This window comes from Neolamprologus multifasciatus, chromosome 11, assembly GCF_963576455.1.
Source record: "Neolamprologus multifasciatus chromosome 11, fNeoMul1.2, whole genome shotgun sequence".
In the NCBI taxonomy this organism is placed as follows: Eukaryota; Metazoa; Chordata; class Actinopteri; order Cichliformes; family Cichlidae; genus Neolamprologus; species Neolamprologus multifasciatus.
Window position 1 is genome coordinate 14,060,932 of NC_140449.1, and position 24,362 is coordinate 14,085,293.

A 24,362-nucleotide genomic window follows, 5' to 3' on the forward strand; every position below is an offset into this window, starting at 1 on the left:
TCAATTTACAAGAAAAAATATGACTGAATTGTCTGCATATTTTTACTTATTTTACTTATGTGTGTGTATGTGTGTGCTCTTCTGTCCACACACACGCATGCGGCTGCTGGAGATCCACTATTCTGCACGTGCAGAAAAAGGCACATTTATAATTATTTATAAATACAAAATGGAAAAAAGATGCAGCAATTTGCAATAATACACACAATTTTAAAATGATCTTATTGTCTGTAATGCAAAGAGAAGGTTGTTAAAGCTGCAATCCTTGTTTTCCTTTGTCATTTGAAGGTAAACACGCACACACACGCACACACACGCACACACAGTTAAGCAAATGTCCTTGTATTTGTATATTTTAGATCATCTCAGTTTGAATTGTTATATCAGAACACTACAAATAATTTGTGACTACGGGTCAAGACTTTAGCTAAGCACATGCAAAACCCATGATGAACCATAACATAATAGAAATAAACAAACCATAACTGTTGTGTAATTTAAATGAAAGAATCACGTGTTAATGTGTAAAACAATGTTCACTTTATACCTAAAAGCCTCTTCTCTTCCTGCTGCAGTCTGCCAGGAGACAGTGCTGCGTCTGAGAGGGAATCAGCGAACTTATTATGTGTGTGTGTGCGTGCGTGTGTGTTTGTGTGAGAGCCGTAAAACGATGGCAGCCTCCTCGCTGCAGGACATTTGACACATGGTCCACATGTGTGCGAACACACACACACATACGCTTCACACAGCTTCACACAGCTTCACACAGCTTCACACTCCCACATAAAAACCTATGTTCTCACTTTCTCCAACATAAAAAAGACAAGACTGAATTACACCAAATATTCTTAGCGATGGGGGAGAAAAGAAAATATTCCTGCTGTGAACAACATTAAGCCGCATCAGGTGCAAGATGAAAGTTAAGGCTAACTTTAATCACTTGGAACAAAAGACTTTTTTCTTAATGCTTATCTTTGGCAACTTGGCTGGCAGATGTGACTATAACCTTGATCTTGAATTCCTCCCTATATAAAGTAAGATAACCATAGCTTTAATGGCACTCTCATATCGGTTTGGAGAGCTGGACAATAAATCATTCTCTAAGGGAAAAAAAACAAAACAAAAAACAAATGAAGTCACTCAAAATCAGCAAATCTAAAGATGTAACTTTACAATTTGCTGTGTGGACACATTCATTTAGACTAAAAGGCTACATGAAAAGTTTCTACCAAATGAGCAGCAAATACATTTAAGTTACAACCATAGATCTCATAGATATAATTATTATGCCTGGAAACTCAAAACAGTTAATATTTAATAATAGATATGCAGAGAAATGTATTATTTTGGTTCTTTAGCAGTAAGGGAGCCAACACGTTATCCAATGCAGCTAAGTGACAACTCATCTGGTGAGCTTTCACCGCTGAGCCATAAGTGTTTATTTTTCTGTTATTTTTTCCTCCTTGACTTTTACACGCATATTACTTTTCACGTTGACGGACGTTAGCCGAGGCCGCCCTCGGGGGCTCTCTCTCTCCGTTTCGGTAATGCGTGCTGCCGTTTGCGAGCCCATTGTTTGACATTTCACTGTCAGCTGATCGCACAGGCTTAGTCAGTGGAATTGTGGAGTAATGAAGAAATTTCATACTGACTGGTTCCCTCTGTGAACGCGCTCATTTTGCCCATATTTGAAGGAAAACGAATGACATTCTGCTCGTGCCTGCAATCATGCGCTCGTGTTTTGCGAAGAACCAGAATAGATGCATGTAAAGACGCTTGTTTCAGGCCCTGAACGGGGATTCTTCTTCTCAAGTGTATAGCTCAACAGGCTGCTGCTGCTCACAGTGATGCGCTGTAAAGGAGGGCAGTTAGAGGGTTATATGAGGTTATAAATTACCACACTGTAGGGTTGCTTTCCCACCCCCCCTGAGAATTAGATATTTTGTTGCAGTTCTGTCCTTTTTTTTTCCATTAAGCAATACAATACAATGGAATGCTCAACGTGTGAAGTGCAATTTTACTTTACTGTTAAAAAGAGAACATTTATGAGAAACCAGGGGAATGCAGACAAGGCATTATTTGAGGTGTGTCCATTTAAGAGATTTTTAACAAGTATAATTTTAGAGCGGGTTACAAGGCTAATTATCTAAGTAAACATGACTTGCCTTTCTGTTTCTTTAGCTTGTTTTCTTTTTGTGAAATGTGGCTCTTTCCCCTCTTTGTTCAGCACACAGAGCAAATTGCCTGCCCCCTTTTGTTTCATCTACACTTGACTCATGTTTGTGTGCTACCTGTTTGAAGTGAAAATGTGTGACATTTGGGCATGGCACAGTGTGAACAGACAGGCCATCATTGGGACGGGGCTGTCGGCTGTTTGTTTAATGCCCTGCCTACTGTGAAAGTCTCCCTGAAACAGGCGCAGTAAATATCCCCATTGATCCAGAGGCAGGGGGCCCTACGATGATGTAGTGGCGAAGAGCCACAGGAGTAAATCTAGCCGACAGTAATCCAATCCCATTCTCAAGGCTTTGGGATCTGAGATAGGTGCTTTAAATCCAAAAGTGTGCCTTTTTGCACAATTTCTCTGCCTGTGTTGATGCTGTGTCTTTTGTGGGGTTTTTTTTTAAACTTCCATATCTCAGCTCGAGAGTCGGTCGGTGGCCTGCTGAGGCGCTTCATCTCCTATCCTTTATATTTGCTTAAATTCCAAGTCCTATAATGATGCCACAAATTTAGCTTTGTGCTCATTTCAGTGTCAAATTCACGCCCACACTTCTCCTCCTGTTTTTGCTTGTCTAAAGCATGTGCATCCACCTGAAGTAAAAACTCCAAAGTTAAGAGAGTGTGAAAGCTGTGTGTGTGTGTGTGTGTGTGCCTGTGTGAGTGTGTGTGTGTGTGTGTGTGTGTGTGTGTGTGTGTGTGTGTGTGTGTGTGTGTGTGTGTGTGTGTGTGATAGCACACCTCAGGTAATCAGTGTTTTCTGTGGATGGCAGAGGGACACACTGGAAACTCAGAAACCCCCATTAGGCTGGAATTTCCCTGTGATGGCCAAAAGCTGCCTACCTAGCGCTTGACTGGTTGCTTGGCTGCTCCAGCAAGTGTTAGTTTTCATGCAGACTCTCAAGATGACAAAGTTACGCAGCCCCGATCCCCTGGAATAGGACTGTGTGGTTACCTCAAATTCTTTCCTGTATGGACTGTTAAGAGCTGATGAAGCATGATGCACTTTAGCCTGGTGGGCATTAACAGTTTGCTGCAATGAAGGATTGGCTATTTCACCAACATAGATACTTGTAATCCTAAATTAACATCAGAATTATTTTTAATGCACTCTACTGACTGTAGTCAGTAGTTATTATACCCTCCATTTAGCACCACCTACCACAGAGTGCAACAGAAAGTTTCAGAAAAGTGAGAAACATCACGATTAATTTCAGTTTAAAAAAAGGACTTTTAATGGGAATTATTGCACTAATAGGTTCGACATTCACGGTCAAGTGTGTAAACAAAAAAAAAAACAGTTTTGTGGATCTTTGTGTGGGTGTAATTTTGCAAAATGGCTCCAGAGTGGGCAAACTCGCCTTCACTTTTACATATCCATTTCTTAAAAACTATGTGAGTGGTGAAATGCAGGCTAAAGGATATCCCCCTTGTAATGCTACTGAGGGCTAGCCAAGGTGCGATTATAGTGTGCAGTAAGGTGCCTACAGAAAACAAGGAAAAGAAGTACGAGGAACGGTGGGGGTGTTTTTTGGAAAAAATCAATGAGTGCGTGGAACATAGTGGTGGTGCACCTGAAAGTGAACACGTCATCAATTAAACAAACTTGGTGAACAGGGCCAATTCATCAGAGAGCGGTGTGGATCAGCTATTGGGTTCAGCTTCGACGTGACAAATGCCGGACCTCCTCTGTGTGCCCAAGGTTGCAGATCGATAGAGATCATCATCGTGATGTGGCCTTTTATCTCACAACCCGCTCCCTCAAGCCTTATATTATTCCCAACACAGAGATCTCAAAGGAGGAGGAGGGGTGAGAAGGGCGCGGGCCTGATTGTATCTTTTATTCTCAGAACGCATAAGCATTATTTGTTCAAACGATTTTCATGGCTTTTGATGACCAGCTTTGTCCTCCAGCAGGAAAGTTTTGATGGTTTCTGTAAGGTTTATGTTTTTGTACCTGCTGCTGCAGTTTGCCTCATCTGGGGATTATTCCTTGGAAGATGAAGATCACTCTGGTTAACATGACACTGTTTGCTGAGCGATTGAATCCTCTCAATACAAGCCTGCTCCCCCTCAGCGGCACTTATTCAAATGTGTCAAATCCGGCTGAGGGGAAAGCCTCCAGGGTTCCTATTGATTTGTGCCATTATGGAATTCCATGCCAATAAACTGTCATGACTTACTGTAACAATCCAATGATTCGGCTCCATTTCAGTCACATGACAAAGAAGAGCTTCCTCATTATCAGAAGCCATTATGAGAAAATGGAGTTTTGCAATTGAGTTATGCAATGATAAATATTGACTTATTTCGGTTTTAATCGGCTGGTTTAACAGTGTTATTGGTGTATGGGGCCTATAGAGTTGCCAGTAATTGTAGTTGTGGTATGAAGGACCCAAGACCCACAGCGCTGTAGGCATGTGGATGCTTTCATTTACAATATTTTCTTTTCTTGTGCAGCTTTCCAGTTGCCATGTCCCCTTACAGAACACCGCTCTCCTGCTCATCCTACTGAAACAGGGAAGGCATGACCAGGTGATGGAGAACAGCTGAGTGGGTCAGCCTCCCCTGACACCACACCCTGAACCCACTGCTTCTCACCTCCCCTGCAGCTGAGCCACGAGCCACACCCCGCCACAGTAGCGTTGTTAGTATGTGCATCGTGATCCACTCCTCCGACCTAATCTCTCATTCTTTTGTGAAGCCAAATGAGGCATACACAAACTCTGATGTAATGTTTGACATATGAATTATTGCTTTTTAAGACAGAAAATGTTGGGTAAGATTTTGATGTAGTGTGTATATAGAGTTGACATCTTGTGTTTATTGCCTGTTATGCAGTATATACACAGCTGACAATCCCACTTGCAAAAGTGTAGTACTGAGTGTTTCAGCGTTTTACCTGCAAGAAACCCACTAAAGATGTAAAAGGGAATCAAACAGAAAGCAAGAAAAAGTAAATTTGTGGAAATAAGGGCTTTTATAGGGCGACCTGTGATACCTACAGGACATGTAGCATTAGGGTTATGAATGGTAAAAGTATGATCCATTGAAAGAATAACTGGCAAGTACAGTGTAATGCAATCATACTGTTTCCTTAAATGATGAAGCAAAAACAGTAGCAAGCTTGGTCCATATATGTTTCTTTTCTTATGGGTCTTGTAGTCTATATTTATCAAATCTGTTCAGTTCTTTGCAAGTGCTGAAACACTACACCTGAGCTGTAGTGTAAAATATGCATGCGGACACTATCAGTTACATGCTTCAAGCCTGCTCCAGCTGGGAGAAAATTAGGATATTACAACTCACTCTGCGTTTCACCAGCCAGTCCCAGTTTCCCAACACTGATTTGAGCCAGTCTCTGCTATCTGCTGTTCATTAGATGGGATTTCAGCCCCCGTAGCAGCAGGAATGAATGAAGGAACTAGCTCCAGCAGTTGGACAAATATATCAGAGAGGGCACTTGTTTGATTCCAACTGAAATCAAACAACAATCACATTCTAGCCCTTACAACTATCAGCGCTGGGTAAATCTCTGTTATAAATCTGATGTCTGTTCCAACATTTCCAGGCTGGCCCACCTGTAGTGATGTGTTCTAGGTCAACCAGGCTCAATTGGTTGGCTAGAGCTAAAGAGAGCAACCGAGAGCTAAATCAGCTCAGACTAAGGAAGCAACAACAACAACAATGTAGCCAAAAAATGTTTCTGGGACATATTGAGAATAGAGATAAAAATAAATAAATGATAGCACTTGTTTTCATTGCAAGGCTATACAAAGTACCAGTCAACATCCTTTGTGTAATTACTCTCACTACCAAAAGGGGGACATGCATGTTAGTTTAACAGCTCATGACACTGCTAACCCTTTAAGGATACAATAAACACATTCTGACTTCACAGAATTACAGAACATTCTCTTTACAGGTTACTCGACCATTTACAATTTAACTGTATTTTCTCTTGGTAGTACATTGCTGCATAGTCTGTCTTTTCACACCGTTGCTGGAAATTGTCTCCTAAAAAAGTGATAGCGGATCTATACTGAAAACAAATTGATGCAGAGCATAGAAACTGCACAAGTCCCTAAAATACCTTACAATATGGGTAATAAAAACCCCGGCCTCAGCAGATCCTTTAAAACCGTCATGACTCAGAATGTTTTTGATGTATCCTGATCGTGAACAGTTCTTGCTGATGTATGGAACTTGAAGATTTCAGAGTTGTCTCTGTTGGTGATTGACATGATGAGAGGATCAATGTTAAAGCCTTCCTGCCAAGCAATAATCCATCCAAACTGATCACGCTTAAAATTGCCTAGTGGTATTGATTATATGTGCAGGCACAGAAAACACTGTAAGCACTGCAATAATAATCAAGTTAGCTGAGGGGTCAGATTCCTTCCCCTTGTTTTTGTCTTTGGTATTTGTTTTAAATTTCCATTGCATTGACAGTCCATAGTTAGTTAGTCACTTGACCAAATTAGTACCACTTTAGCATCCAGAATGCTTTTAAATTTGAAGAAGTAGAGTAGTTGGTGGGTGTTTGCAGACAAGTCAATGTTTACTATGCAAACTGTAGCAATCTGCAAGTGGCCAGCATACCTGTCTTTGGATTGTGGGAGGAAGCCGAAACATCTGGTGAAAGCCCTTGCATGCATAGGTTGCATGTTTTAACTTGCAAACACCATACAGAAAGACCCCAGGTGGCCAGTAGATACGAACTCAGGACATACTTGGTGTGAGGTGACAGTGGTAACCATGTGTTATTATTTAAAAAAATCTGTGTTACATAGATGCCCTTCATGTTTTCAATAAATCAGGTTAAGGCTATAATATTTTCATAGCTTTTTGCTTGCACCCAAGATTATTTTAAATAAGTACTTATGTGTTACTGTGGTCATGTTTACAGATGGTGTTCAATGCAGTGTTAAAGTAGTTGACCAATAATTTTTTATCATAGTTTTTGTCAACAACATTTTTTTCTGACAAAAACAAGACAATAACTAAATAAAAACTAACACCCAAGGACAAAAAGTATGATGAAACTTGATTTTCCAACAGATTATCCAATTAGAAGTAATCTCCTTGTGCTGTAACATTAGACACACACTTTTGATTTGCACCAGGAAACGGTACAACTAGCTCCGTGTCACTCATGAAAACACAACAAAATGTCAACGCTTGGGAGGGAGAGCGGCGCAGACATATGGACACATTTCACATTTGATGTCAATGAAAATAAGACTCTTAGTAAACCATGTGGTGCAACTCTCATCAATAAAATCACATCAAACTTATACACCTTATATTTTAGTCAACCTATAGATTTAGTCTAGTATAACCTTTTGATAGTTAGTCAACTTAAAATAAAATGATTTAGATGCCTAAATGATAACTAAATTACTTTTTAGTCAAAAGACTGTGACTAAAACTAAATGAAAATTTGATGTCAAATTAACATGAGTTCATTGTCTCCAAAAATCATGTAATTCTGACAATTTAATTCTAAAAGTTAGCCTATGTGTTGAATGTAAACCATTGACCAGAGTTATTTAGAAACTTTTAACTCCTGGAGAAGAGGATAGACTAAATAGCAATTTTAATCCTTTAAGTTCCCTTTTAGTTTACTGTATCTCAAATTAAGTGAAGAGATAACTCTTGTCTTTTTGTGAAAGATCCACACAGCCGAGACCCAGGTAGTAAAAGATATAGCGGCCTAAGCAAGTACTTTAAAAGTAATTTAAAAGAGGTATGTTTTGCAAAATTATATGCATGAATATCTTTTTTTTTTCCGTGGAGCACTTTGGGCAGCGCATGTGCATGATAAAAGCTATATAAATAAAGCTAGGCTGTGTTGAGTAAAACGAGATATGCTGTGGCAGCAGGTTGGAAACTTAGCAGCCTGCAATGGAGTCTGCAGGACAATGGCGTCCATGATCACAGTAGACCATTGCATTACATCTTATCATTTCCTCTGGAGCTGAAACTCAAACTGAGACTCATCAATAATGCACCTATGATCTCCCATTCAGAAGATCTCAATGGCAGATCAAGCTACTCTTGTATCTCCTCCTCCTCACTCTCCACTTCTAGCACATACTTTCTTTAATGCCCATACATGTAAATTCATGCCACTGACCACAATCTCCACACTAATGGCTTCAAATGTCATAGACTCTCATTTGGGGGTTTAGTTTTTAGCACAGATTATCCCATTAGTCCATTCATGCTGCCTTTTTATTAAAACCACCACAAATGTCTCCATAATGATTTTTTTTTCTTTTTGTTCTCTTGGTCAGAGCAATAAAACGTCAAGCTTTGTCTCAGGACAAAGTGATATTCTTGACTATATGGGGTGAGAGATGCTCCTCTGTTTGGCTCTCTTACTCTCTAACTGAATTATTAAATACTCAGAATCTGGTTGAGCAGTGTACATTTTCCTAAAGGTCACAAAGTTCATTAACTATGGACTGCCATTGATTGTATCACTATGTGTTTCTCTTCTTGGTTTTCTATCCCCTTCATTGAGCAGGCACAACTTAAGGACAGACTTCCACTCTCCTCATCTATAGCCTGTTAGTTCTAACACACACACACACACACACACACACACATACACATATATATATATATATATATATATATATATATATGTCAAATTTTAACTTTACCATAACATGTAAATTTAAAATACCTTCTTGAAATTAAACTGCAGCAGTTAGACCTTGATCTAGGATACGACTTCACAAAAGTTTGAGGTTTCTGAGTCCAGCGCATGTTGGCTGGCTGACGAGCGTTTTAGTTTGGAGGCCGCATGCTTTTTTTCCCCACTAGCTGTATCTTTAGACAGAAAAATCCATAATGACTATGACAGCCGCGGTATCTGTTTCACAACAGTCCGCTCGTGTCAATCAGCGTGATGCCGATAAAGATCTGTATTTTGATTGAACGTGTGCAAAACTACTCATACTTTACACAAGCCACTTTGATGTTAAACCATTTGAAATCATATCAGATGCTGCCCTCCGACAGAGCAGCCCAATCAACGGAGATGATTTCATAAAGAGGGCTCTTGGGTTTCAGCATCATAAATAACTCATGGTAATCCCATATTTCTCTGACTTCTCTCATTTGAGGTTGAGCTGGAAAGAGGGCAGTTGTGACAAACATTGTTAGCACGACTGCCAAACCATCCAGACCTGGCTATATATGTCTTGGCTCCTCTGGACCTATGAGGTGATGTCCTGAGCTACTCACATCCTTACACTCTTTAACCCACAATAGTTACAGTTTTAAGGACCATTTAAATATAATTGTGAGAATTTGTTTTGTCTTTCTAAGTAAGTAAGGTGCAACTAACATATTATAAAGAACAGGAAGCATGAATGTTTGTATAGTCTCTTTCTTTCTTGTACTCTGTAAGTAACGTTGCTGTTTTTGGCTGCAATTTTTACAATTATAATAATGATAATAAAGTGTGAGGCTGTGTGCATGCGAGTGTGCATGTGGTCCTCTGTAAGGATTTTTGAAATGGCTTGATTCATAAGTACCCCTGCTGAGACCTCTTCCTACACGTGCAATTTTCCGAAGCCAGCCACTTGCCAAGCAATAATTATGCTGAAGTTTTCAATTACACTCCTTCCATTTCATTAACAAAAAATGTTTGGCTATTGTATAATTAGATATATGAGCTTACCACCTACATTTAACATAACCACTACACAGTAACTTGATGGAAAACAGAGAAGGGTTTTAGCATGTGTGCGTTTACGGTGGTTCGGTAGTCGGCTATAAAGAAAATTCAGCTAGACATTATACAGCTGTCTTCCTCCTGCTTTTACCATTGTTTGAAGAGGTCCTCTAATCCAGAAAGAAATATACAGACCTATAATTGAGCATCATGAAATGTTTGATGAAGTATGGGAGGTTTTGTTAACATACAAAGCACACATGTGCACGGCATTTACACATGTTATCGGTTGTTAATGCCTATAATTAACATTTTACAGTGTGTTACTACATCATTTATACCCGGCGTGCTGGAGAGATCGTTAGTTACCTAGCGACTGACATTAAATTCAACTAGAAAAAGAAAATACATCGTTCCGCGAGTATATTTATTTTCCATTTTATAGACTGTTTGACACATAAGAGCGCAAACTCTGTCTCTCCTCTCGCTCCCCTCTCTCCCTCTGAGAAGTATGACCCGTTGATGATATTATATAAAAAATTAAACTGTCCATCATCATGGTTATCTTGCCATCTTAAGTGGCTGACCCTGTTACCACACAGGCTTGAGTTTCAGGGCAATGCAATCCTATACATGCCATGGTAACTCTCCTCAGTGCTGTCATTTTGCCTGTTCCCTTTCACATCCCTTGCAACAGGTTTCCACCGAAGGCCAAGATTGCTCTCAGTAAAGAGGTATGTGTTGCTGCTTTACCTACATTAGCAGAAAGCTGCAGCCATTATTGTTACTGAAAGGAACTCAAATAGTAAACTTGACATGTATTTTAAAGGGAAACCCGTGTATTGCAGTTAATTCAAAAACAGAATAAGGATGTTTTATAAATGATATGGTACCAATAAGTGATGGTTTGTTTGCAGCTGACCTAGTTGCTTGACACCAGTGCATTACCGATGGACAGCAACACCTCTAGGTGTGTCTGTGATGTCAAAAAGCTGACTGAGATCGTGCTGGAGCCAAAAAAAAAAAAAAAAAAAGAATGAAAGAAAAGGAGTGGAGGAGAGTGATCTGATGTGCAGAGATAAAGTCAGCAGGGGACAGAGTTTTAATGAAGCCTGCCTCTCAATGGAGAAAAGGCTACATGTTCTCTTCAGCAGGGCTGTAAAGTGATCCAGGTCTGATATTTCCCGGCCCTGTGACAGAATTATTAAAAGCTCATCCTCTTAATGCAGCATCCACAGTGTCACCTTTCACAGGTCCGAGACACTTGCACAACAGGACTGCCCTTTTTTTTTCCACATGTAAAATGGCACTGAATAAACAAGCACCCAATTCAGCATTACCGGCAGAGACTAGTGATTGTAAACTGAAACCTCTCACTGCAACTAGGAACACGACTTGCGCCCAGCCACTCTTAATACTCTTTTCTATCTGTCAAAGTTAGATTTCAGTATTATGTATATGAGCCCTAATTCCCTGTCATTAGTGATACTAATTGCATTATAGTGGTCATCAGTTGCAAAAATGATCTCAGAGTGGTGTCCATTTTTAAGGCAATTTTGATACTAAATGGATTTTGCCTCTTTGTGCATGGGAGCAAGCCCCCTCAAGCCTGTACTAATTACATCCATAATCAAATGCGTGCTGTGGCTCCTTGTTAATGACATTGATCTTTTGGAATATCCAAGCCTATATTCTGTGAGATTATTGGATAAAGTGCAGGGCGAAGTCTGCGTGACCTCGGGAAGAAGACGTCGTTGGAGACATAAGTGGGTATTAAATGGATATAATTGACAGTGACCCTTCCTGGCACTCTGCACTGCTGAGGCCCCTGGTCTATGGATCATACAGCAGAGGGGGTGAATTAGCATTGGTTAGAAATGGGAAAATTAAAATTAAGAAAAGGGAGACGCTCCGAGAGATGGATCACTGTTGAGCCACTGGGCTTATCAGCTGATGTCGGCCACAGAGGTAACGGTCAGGCTTCACCGATGAGGCAAAATCCATCGTTTAGAAACTTCTGCTCTCAATTTCGCACTAAAAGCTTCCTCAGCTTCTTATGCTTGGATGCATGAATGAGCTTTCTCTTCATTTATGTTTGCATCAGCAACCACATATGCATCATGGGTGGGCACAGGCTATGTTTTGCTATTGATCACTCAAAGGTCATAACCTTACAGCCCTAATTCATTGTGATGATATAGACAAATGATTTAAAGCAAGGTGAATCCATCTTTATGACATACAGTATAATTTGAGTTTTCAGTTTCACAATACAAATGCTAATTGCGCCATGTACCATATAATATATTACACTATATAATTGTAGAGTTTAGCGTTTCGATTTCTCTGACACTGACCTTCCTTTACAAGTCTATCTGGCAACCGCTCCACCCCTGCACAGGTGGGTCCCATTGTGGCATGTGTGTGCTGTTTGGTTTTCTGCTGTACTGTTGGCATGATGAGGGTAATTGGAGTGTTAGTCTGGTGAATCAGTGCCAGCCTGGGTGGGCAGATTGCATATGATGATCATGTTCTGACCAGATGGCTAGCTGGCACAAGGGCTTAGACTGGAAGGATGTGAATATGTACGTTCATTTGTGTGTGTGTGCCAGGGAAGGTTTAGTGGGTGAAAACAGCAAATCATTGCATTTGCTCATTTTGATACATATCTTTAAATTTTACTTATATAAAGCCACACACACAAGGCCTCACAAGAGTAGGTCGGATGAAGATTGTTTTTTTTTTTTAAGCAACACCTATAAACAGATTCTTAGTTTTTGGCGACTACATCAGTTTTCCTGCACTAAAATTTAGTTTTCAGTCTGAACCGGCCTGTTTTTGTGTCAAAAGCTGCCATGCTGTCAGTATTTGATGCAAGAAATCTGACAGACTGTCCTTTGGCAGTAATGCTGTAGAGTACCAGTTTATGAAATTAGTAAAACCTCCAACTCAACACATATGGGCACTTCTTAAGGACCTCTTGGTGTATAAGTAAACACAGTAGGGTGCTGTAGGCATCATTTTTTAACATGCGGGTTTAATGTTTGCAGCAGTACATTTTATCCCAAGCCAAAATTTCTCTTTCTCTTAACCAAGTAGTTTTTGGTGCCCAAACCCATCTGGCAAGTATAAGTAAAAATAAAAAGGGAGCGAAAAAGGAAAATAATTGAAATGAAAAAAAGAAAAAAGAATCAAGTGAATATACAAACACAAAGCTTCTAAAGAGGACACTGTCACGATGTCCTGGCTGAAAACTTGTGAGTGATGCTAGTGTCACCCATCCAGCCTCTAATGTAGGCACTGCCACTCTTTTAAAACTGGACAGATTTCCACAGCTGGTGGATCAACAAGGCTTATTTCTCTGCTAATGCAGATTTACTGGAACCAAAATCAGGACCAGCATCTGTCATTCGTGTACAGAAAATACTTGAAAATAAAACTTTATATAGTTTAATAAAATAAGCAATTTTTTTTGCAAACTTCAAAATGTAAGTCTGCATTTCATTAGTGAATTAGTGAACTTTTGTGAGTTTTTTATTTCTCTGTCTCCTAAGCATTTTCAGATGGCAGTTGTCATTTCGGAGAACAACAATAGATCTCTGCTATGCAGTGGTACGACAGGCCCAATTTATGTTCTCAAATCAAGCTATCAGTTCTAGATAGATTGTTATGTAAAGTTTACTTTTTATTTACTTAAAAAATTAAAAAATTGTCATCAGTATATTTTTTTTACATTTTCATTAAAGTTGTTATGGACATGCTGAATACTGATGCTCTCTTACAGTCATTATTTTCATTGCCTTAATATTTATTAAGGCAGTTATTTCAGCTTCACTAATACAACTACACACACTGACCAAAATGGCAGTTAAAGTCTTTTTACTCTTTTTTTTACATTGAGAAACATTAAATAGCTACTTGCTATAACACACACCAACTTATGTGCCTGTGGTGTTTACTGAGTGAAAACGTGTTTCATAAATCCATCGTGGAGCACTCTTATTAACAAGATTCTTATTAAAAGATGTGTTTACGATTTAAAAATGAAATGATGGGATAGAAAGCTTAAAAATCAGAAAAGTATAACAAGGTGCACGAGGGCAATTTCATTTCTTGAAAACATGTGGTAGAATTTAGATTTCTCCCCTCCGTATCAAAACAGTGGACCACTAGCAGACCACTTTGCGGTGGCCAGTCTCATGTTCTTGTCTAAAATCCAAGCCACTTGGAAATGTATTACTTTGGAAGATGACAAATGGCTCCGGCAAAGTTTTGCACATGTGGTCGGATAAAGTTTATCTTTAGGGCATGTGCAGCTGCCAGCAGTGCTTCCAGAAAACTTTAATCTCTCCTTTCAGAAGCTCACTTCCTATTTCTGTGCAGGGGACTTGACGGGAGGCAGACTGGGGGTGTTTTGACACCCGTCTGAGGAAACGATTGCAGTGAGTGGGCCTGCTGCTGCCGCTGCTGTAGCAGTGCAGTCTGTCTACTGTGGTTCCCGCTGGCTGTTTCCCTGTAACTTAGCACCCTGGCTACTTAATTAGCGCTTTAGGTTAGGGGGAGAAAAAAAAAGAGTATCCAGTCAGAGAAGAGTGTTTCAGCTAGTCAGTCAGCCATGTGGCTAACCAACCACAGAGAGGTGCTTTTATTGAAAACAATCTATCAGTGAGATCTGATGAAGTGATGATAAATGATTAACCAAAAGGGTACATGATAAGTGCCTTATTAAATATTACCTACATGTGATCCACGTGCAGCCAGATATTGCAGCGCGCTCAGCCCCACACGTCCAGGGGGGTAGATGTCATTACAGTGATGCTGTACTGCTGCACAGCAAACAAATAAATTTTAAAAAAAAGCATGGAGCAAAGCAAACTGGCAACAGTAAACACTATTGATGTGGCCGGCAGATTTCATTACAACACTCTGCTGTTTCAACTAATGACTAACTTCTTCAGCAAAATCTAACGATGTGGAAGCAGCAGAGAGAGGGAAGGAGAGAGGGAAGGAGAAAGAAGTGAGGGAGGGAGGGAGCATTGCTGGTGTTGCTGTCAGTAGGGGGCTCAGGCCAAGTGGGAAAACGTCAGCACTGTCAATGGGAAGGAGGGCTTGATGTTGCAATGATAGGCCTCTGTAATGGGCACTTTGAAAGAACAATCAGTGCCTTCTGTGAATCATATAGCCCGGCATGTAATTCATGTTTGCGTCTGTGAATTTGTGCCAAAGCATGAGAACAAAAACTATTTGTAGTCTGAGGAAACTAAGCTAAAGGTTATGCACGTCCTTTTATGAGCCGCAGCATCGTGGCTCATAGCATGACTCACAGCAGATCTCTATGTATTGTGGTACTAATGTTTCATTTTTTTTGGCTTCCTTTCAGACTCTCTATTTTTATGCAAAGAATTTCCTGTTACATGACTTTGTTGTTTTACTGTCAAATATGTTGTTGCAGGCCCACCCTGGGAAGCACTTCATGTGTATTTACAGTAATGTAATATATTATATTGGGAACATTATGAGCCTGTCCTGGTGGCTATTAAAAATAACCACTACCTGTAGGCTTGCCTGGAAATAATGATAGGTCAGTGCTGATCTAACAACAGAAGTGTTAATCTTACTCTTTCTCTGGTAAAAGTTCATATTTTGGAAATAAACAACAAAACCGCTTCAGCTGTTGGCAGATTGTAGGTGTTTATCGATTGATTGATTTCTTTTAATCCTTTCTTTATGGTCGCCCTGAGAGGTCAATTGCAATGCAACTTAAGAAAACACCAGCAAATAGGAAAATGCTGCAAAGGAATGCAAAACACAAGGGAAACTGAATTAAAAAACACAAATATCACAAAACACAACGGAAGCATTTTAATGAGATGCTAATCTGACAGAACAGCTGCAGAAGTGACAGAAACAAAAACATGCAAAGGATTGCACTGAGACACGCTTAAAGGAAGCGGAGGATTCATCAGTGTTATAAGGCAGAGAAAGATGCAGGTGTGTGCTTTAAATCACATGGTCCACATAATACTGTAGATACATGCTTGTTATTAGCTGTTAGCTTGTCACTTTTGTAGCTGCTCCATCACCTTATTGTTTCACCTGCTTTTGCAGTATTTTCCTATTTGCTGGTGTTTTGCAGTGCGTTTGACCTCTCAGGGGTACAGCATTTATTTAACCAGGAAGTGAAACTCTTGAGATTAGCAATAGCATAAATAGCCATACTAACCAGTTGGAGTTGTGACCAAAAGTAACAGATAATATTTGAAATAGGAACACACAAAACAGTAAAATTGTTTAGGTGAACCGTTAGAGAGGTGATGGAAAATTTTAGTGATTTTACATAGCTAAAGACACGGTATGTGGTTCAAATGTCCAGTTTCTGCCATTACAGATATATTGTATGTATTGTAGTGAAAAAGAATTTAACTGCCATGTACAAACTGACATGAATACATGCTATCCGTGTGAAAATATTGTTGCTTTAGTGCATTTCAGCTCAGTTCAAGTCAGAATGTCTGAAGCTGTACTTGTACTTCATGTGGCCTGGCTGCGTTTCATAAGCAAGTCAAAACATTTAATGATGCAAAATATCTGACATCAAGTAAAAAGAGGACAGATGCTTCCTCTCGTCCCCTGTCTCAATGGTTTTGGCCACAGAGAATGTATAAGATTGCCTAAAACCCCTTCTCCTCCTACCAGATTAAAAATTAATACAATATATTGAATTGGAGCGAAAATCCCAAAATGTATGCAACTTGATCAAGTGGGGATTAAAAGTGTCATTGTGCTTGTCAATAAGGGCCAGTGGCAGCGTGGCAGTATCACATTGACTGCTGTGTATTAATACTTAGTGTCCTATTGGGCCATCAGCTGATTGTTTGGAATGTAAATGATGCTGCTGATGGCTCCAGTGACTGATGGCTTAAATTCCAATTAATCAATTGCTTCATCAGTTTTCCTAATTCAGATCAAATATCTCCTGAGTGCACACTCTTCTTTCAGTGGTATTAGAAGAAATAAATGCTCTGGAAGTAATTTTCATCAATCTCGTGTACATGCCAATATCCTTCACAAGCCTGGTCCAGGTTGAGGACTTAATGTCTTAAGTGTGTGTGTGTGTGTGTGTGTGTGTGTGTGTGTAAGAGAGAGAGAGAGAGAGGAATTTGCATAATGGAAAGGAATGTAAGGAATTAAAATAGGGCTACATATTTGTGTGAACTTATTTACTTTATTGCGTTTAGCTAAGCTTGTAGTTTGTATCTGCCAAAACTGCGTAAACAACTGAAGTTAAACGTTTTTGATATTCCAGCTCTGCTACATTTGTGTTCTCTTTGATTTTATATTTTCCACATAAGAATTTTGATTAATTTCTTCTTTTGGGCATTCAATCGTGGTCAGCAGCAGAGTATGCGCCCATGATGGCTGATATTCTACTGTTCCATAAAGCAGTTATGACAGTCATAAGATCCCTCATTTAAGCAAATCAGCGACCCGCATTAAATGAACCTGATGTGAGCAGGTCTTTTGTACCGCAGGACTATACATATCGCTGCATCTCAAAACCCAAGCCGCCACAGAAGGCCTCACTGTACGATAAGCCTTGTCAATTAAATCAACTATTCATAAGTAGGCCGTAACAGGATATAGGCTGACAGATTTAATAATTCAGCTTTGTTCAGGCTTAACTGGTATTAGTTTGTAGCTAATGGTTGCCTTTGTAAAAAATTAATTGAAGACAATGCCGGAGTGAGAAGATGGACATAATTACGCCTACTTGATTTACTTTAGCCCTCTCCCCCCCCCCCTGAAATTTGAAAGTGAGTTCTGAAGAGTCCTCAACTGTTTAAGCATGCAGAAGCAAAGGTACTGTAATTTGATTTATGAATTTGATCCCACCCACCCTCTAATTTAATTCATCAATGTTTCAGAAGGAGCAATTATGCATTGTGCTACAGCTCGTCATAGCTCCATTATCCAGCCTCAATATCTTTGTCAGAGGGTGTGTAATGGTATTGCTAAATATTCCATAATGGCTAGACAGGGCCTTGTCCCTCACACCTATTATTAGTGTGTCCTTCTCCCTAAACTTAACTGCTTTTTTGAATAATAGCTTATGACAATAGCAGATAACATGGACACGACTTAAGTTTCAGGGGTTAGTCTCCACTCCAAAGCTGGGGTGTTTTTTTTTTTAAAGCTTGAATTTGTATTTTTTTTCCGATCTGTTGTTTCATATTAAGAAAAAAAAAGCCATTTGCCAAACTAAAAGCCTTGTTTGATGTGGCTTCTGTTTGCTGGTGTATGAGCTGTAGTGCGAATGCATCCATTTCACATAGAGTTTTAATTTGCACATAATGGAATAATGGCAGCCAAAGTGTTTTTAATCTAATTAAAAATAAAGTCCTGCACATAATTCCTTGTGACGAAAATTAAAACATTTTTGCTAGAATGGCTCTATTCATTCATTCAGTCATTTCCATTTATTTGAGAGTGTTTCTGCGTTTGCTTGGTCTCTTTGCATCACTTCTAATTCTCAATTGTGAGAAAAATAGGCGCTTAAACACTGTTTTGTTCGCACTCCGCCGTGTGAATTATCTGGGAATGAGCGTACGTCTGACATGAAGTAGCCATCGGAGCTCTGAGAGCAAGCTGCAGCGCAAACGCCGGGCCCTCTGCACACGGCCATCCCCCGCCCCAGCCGCCCCCACTACCCCTCGACAAATGCTCAGCGGTCATGAACTACATCGATCTGAGGTATAATTCTCTATGAAATTGATGGATGAGGGCAGCCATTGACAGAAAGGGTAAAGACCACTTTGAGATGTCCCCTGTGAATAAGTATGATGGAAAATAGATTGTTGAAGAAGATTTATGTTTGTTCTCCAATGCCACAAGAGAAGGCTATCCCCCACCCAGTGGAGTTCTGACAAATCTAACATCTCGCTGTGGTCCGATTGAACTCAGTGGTGTTATTCAGCTGCCAACAGAGATAATTAGCTTCTTCGCAAGATGCAAAGGAGAGACAAAAGCAGTATTCTTTTCAGGGGCATGTCATTATTACAGTTATGACAGGTGATGCAGGCACATATCATACGGAGGTTGACGCTCAACAACAACTATAAATCAAAAATAATCTAGGAGACATGAGTAATTATATTTCCAAAAACAGTTTTTTATTGTTCATTAAATATCATATGTTGCTTTGGTAATACTGAACAAGCACAGTTCAGGGAATAATGTAATACAGAGTTGTCAAGACTGAAGAAGAATATGCGTTTTGCATGTAAATTAACTTATTTTCAAGTGACCAAATATTCCAGCCAAACTATATGTTTGAATAAAGGGGGATTTGGGGAAAAAAGTGAAATACATGGAGGGAAATACATTTTGTTTGTCCTATAAGGTATATTTAAATTATTAATGACTGAAAAGAGAATCGGTCATGTGACTGCACAAATGTAACTGCATGTTAAAACGTTTAAAACTATTACTCAGTTGTTACGTGTGTGTACAGTCCAGTGTGCAAATGATTTAGAAAAAAAGCTGAGCTAATCCCATATATCAAATTTATGAGTGCATCGTTTAGTCATCAGAAATTTGTTATTTCAGAAAACATCTGATAGTAGTTTATATATTTGTCAAGTTAACCAAAGCCACTGCTTTTATGTAGTTGAAATGTCTCAGTACATCTGAACATCATGAACATCTGTTCATGGACATTCATTTTTGTACTATTGGTTAGTACAGCCACACAAAAGAAGCAGTAAGCATTTGACAGCAGGTCATGAAACGGTTACAAAACTCTATATTTTGCTTAGTTATATGGACACAAATTGTAATGCTTTCACTTTGAAAGACCAACAAGGTCTACATCAGGAGGCAAGAATGTGGTAGAAGTCAAACGACTACAGCCTAAGAGATTAAAGCTCAGTTTTCTATGTGGCTCATTAACTGAGTCCCATTTAAAGATGACTCAGCTCAGACTCAGCTATTAAATCAAAATGAGTCTGTTTCTATTGTTCTTAATCATGATTCTATTTTCTCTTAATCTATATTCTATTTTATTTGGTATGTCCTCTGCTTTGACTGTATTATTATACAGTACTTTGGTCAACAACTATTGTTTTTAAAAGTGCTACATAAATGAATAAACTTGAAACTAAACTTGACCTGGAAGGAAATAAATAAATTATAAAAAAAAAAAAAAAGCTAATTATGTCCTCATATATGAACAAATAAAATCTATTTTGTCACAGTTCAAACAACAGAAGCCAGGTGCTGAGGGCCATTGCATTCCAAATCAATGAGACTTGCCAGACTTGCCAAGAACTGACGAAATAACTAGCAAAGTAAACATGCAAATGTATTTAGAGTGTCATGTACTGCACTCCTTGAAAGTAATTATAAATTAAGAGCACGTATTGTTTCTTCATACAGTACTTCTATCAGTTTCTGCACACAGGGTTTTCCAGTTTGTATTCTACCGCCCATACTGTTTTCCACTGAGCTGAGAGGCATTCACCAGGTGAACTTAGTGAATGTGTGTACAGTATGTCTAGCTTCTGTCCTGGCTCTTCTGTGGTGTAGTACTGTTCGGCTGCCAGCAATGTAATCAGATAATACCACTGAGAGGTCAAAAGCACTGCAAGCTTTAGCTTCAGATTTCTGTCACCTTTTACAAAAAACAACCACAAGAGTCATAAGTGTACTTTGAAATTTTCTTCTCCAACTTTGAAAATAGAACGTTTGTTTTAAATTGCGCATAGTCACATATTTATAGAGTGTTATAATCTTGGAAGATGCTTTTTCTTATTATTATCTCTTCTTCTACAAGCATTGATGATTGGACAGAAAGGCTGTTTTTCTCAGTTAGTTTGCTCGTGATGTTGACTTCTCTAAGGAGTCACGACAGCTGGAAAGGATGGATGGATATCATTTGTATTTCACCGATTTCACACTCCCATCAGCCTGTTTTTATTTATTTATCTATTAATTTGTAATACGTTACCTACTGGCAAACTCAATTTGGTGAACACAACCTATAGCCTAAATCACTGTTGTGTCTAACCCCAGGACTACTGCACATGTGTATCTGATGCAGTTTTGTTTTGTCCATTACACAGCTTCAGATCACAATTGGATTATTTCAGAAATAGGTCTTTTATTGGAAACTGATTGGATTCTCGATGCCATTCCTGCATCTGACTGCCTTTCTCCATCTGCTCTGAAGATACGTAATCATCTTTATCTCACTATACAAAAGTAACCAAATAAAATTCAAAAATATTGTATATAGAACATTTATACTGTAATATCAAACTCATTTGATTGCTTGTCAGAAGACATTAGAGCACCATGCTTTCCATAATTAACAAATAGTAAGATGGTCAGGGGGAAGTCAAGCAGAAACACAATGTCCATATTTAACCTTTTAGTGGCACGATCAGCATCTTGTGTGGGCTCTGCTTGTAGCCCCTTCCCATGATGCTCTGCTGGTAGGGGTCCTCTCCTTGTGTAGGCTTTATTTACATGATCTTCTTATGGAAACATCACCTTTGGCTTCCCAGTGGGTTGAAACAGGATAAAACTAGTATCAATTTGGTCAAGAAAAAAAACTCCCCCTACAAGCGATGTATCCAAAAACCTTGAGACCTCAGTGGATCTCGCTTTCATCAGGTTGCCAGAGGGTACAGAGGTCTCTGCTTTGTTTATGTTTGAATTGGCAGCAGTTGCCGAGCATCATTTGTTGTGAGGAGAATATGGGGACAATGACGAGTTATCTTCCCTTTTTATTAAACTAGTTTGCTGGAATGAGGATGGAGAGCTACTGAAAGACCTTGAATGATAAAACACTCAAAATATTGACAGATAAATTGACCTTTTCTAAAACACACAAAACCACTTTCAATAATGCGTGACCTGTAATTACTGATGAGGTCAGTGCAGATGGCAAAAGGAAAGTGTGCCCTGACCAGTAATTCAGTGTATCGCAAAGAATAACAACAACGTGAACTAATGTGTTTGACTTTTTGGGGGCACTCGGACAAGCTATTAAAAACAACACCTCTTAACATAATTTCCTAAAGTTGTATGCCAAATATGTAAGCAAATAAAAGCCAGTTACAACAACACTACCGCTCACTAACAGCTTCTGGTTTCTAGCTGCCTGGCGAGTGTGGATCCAGTTTTTTCTAGTTCACTGAAGTGGGTTTAAAAGCACTTGTTGGTACCTGAAGCAGCTGCAAGCTGATTTGATGGGAGAGATGAGACTGTTGAGGGTTGTAAAACTAAAACACTAAGCAAAAACAAACAAACAAACAAACAAAAAAGAAAGAAATCACTAAAGTACTTCATAAATCTTATGTTTGGCAAAGTTTCTTCTGAACTTCATATTTTTTGTGCTTATATATTTGTTACAATCACAAATTGCTGCATCTTGAGAGCTGAGTTAGCATCAAAGTTTTATGAAGTGGCACAATAGAACCTATAATTACAATGCAAACATGATGATGTCTTTGAATTAGTCTACAGATTACTTACATTTATTAAATTGTATGCTCAGTTGCACGATCCTCTATGAGCAGTACTTGGCAACTGTGGGAAGAATGAACCCTTACAGTCTGCTACCGTAAGGACTGTACAAGAGCAGTCCCCAACCTTTTTTTGCACCACGGACCAGTTTATGTCCATGAATTCCACACCCGAGCCTCAACAAACAACTCACGGGGGTTTGGGGACCGCTGCTGTACAAGACTGTAGGAATCTGCCTTCAGGTCACAATAACGGTTAATGTTAGGTTGGGCTTAAAATTTGATTCAGAAGTAGAATAACGTGTGTCTAAAAGTGTGTGTGTGTGTGTGTGCAACCTGTCGTCTGTTTGATTTCATGCTGCTGAAAGATGGCAAGGACAGTGAGGATGTCTGGGTGGTGAAATAAGCTGTCATCTTATGCAAAGGTGTAACCAAAACCTTCATAAGACACCAGCACTAAAAAAAAGAAAAGAAAAAACCCCAGAATGACTGCCCTTATACCAAAGGACCTTTATATTCCACTTCGCGAACAGATGACACCGCCAAGATCTGTGTCGCAGAGTTTGTTGTCTTCCCCAAGCACTTAATGTGATCAGAGAATTAAAATTTCAGCGAGTCATTTAATGACAGCCCAGGCCAAAGGCAAGCAAAGCCAAGCTAGAGTTTCCTGTTCTGCAGTCATATCTCTGGCACCCAAAGCCCTCTCATTTTGTTCACCGAGTACATTACAGCGCCCGTGAATGCTTCGCAAGCTTCACTATTTAATATGATCAGATAGATTTATTATGGGCCATGAGGTCATCGGGATTTTCTGTAACTGGAGTCAGGTCCTACAACAGTGTAAAGCAGAAACATTTACATTTAATTACTTTTATTGAGCCCCTCTTCATTTTACTTGTAATAAAACACTCCTGTCACTGAGTGCAGATTATAATGGTATTCAAATAAAAACGCTGTCCTTGAACTGACAGATTGGGTTTGTGATATCTCTGTTTCACGTCTTTGTATTAAAAGAGACGGCGAGAGTCTTGTAAATATGTAAATACAGACATTACAGCAACGCTTTTGAGGATATTTTAACAGCTTAAGGCCAAGGATTAGCTGGCATCTCTGCTGTTCTTTTTTTTTCTTCTTTTTTTGTTCTTTGAAAATTTATCTGCTGTTCAAGTGAGCAAGAGGCTTCTCAGTTACACTTGAATGAATGGAGCATATCAAAGTAGCGACACTTTGATGAGCTTTTTATGTATTTCAAGGGATTAGTGTAGAGAGACTTGTAATGCTCATAAACAGCTCAAAAAATTGGATAATTTAGCAGTTTCACGCTCATTTATTTTCCCCTCTTCTTTATAATCCTATGCAGTGGGTTTGCACAATTTGGAAGTTGGCCAATATAGAAGTACAGCCGTGAGATATCAGTGTCAGCAGCACTTTCGGCATGCATGTTAGCATGCGTGTGTCAGAATTTCTCCCTGTGTGCGTTTGTAAATTTGTGTCAGTGTCTGGGCTCTAGATGCTTTGTCTCATTAATGAGCGGCGTTCAGGGCCTCCACGGAGGCCTGGGGAAGATAATATTCTCCTGTTTTGCTATGAAAGCTCTTCTGAACGTAACCGAAGAAACTCCCTCAAATGGCGAAGGGCTCGGTTGAATAATTCAGCAATTACAATCAATTCTGGCCCCACCTCATCTCGACACCTCCCCGGACCACAGGGCCTACAGGCTCATCATGGGAATGTTGACAATTCCCAGTACAATGCATTTCTGGCCCTGTGGCAACATGAGAGGCTGTGTGAGCATGGATATGTGTGAGTTTGCAACTTAGTGTGTTGAATAATTAAACCCTTCAAATGCTGTTTTATTGGAGAGTGAGAACATGTCATTTTTTTTTTGTGTGTCCAGGCTAAAGGGATTTTTAAAGATATAGGAA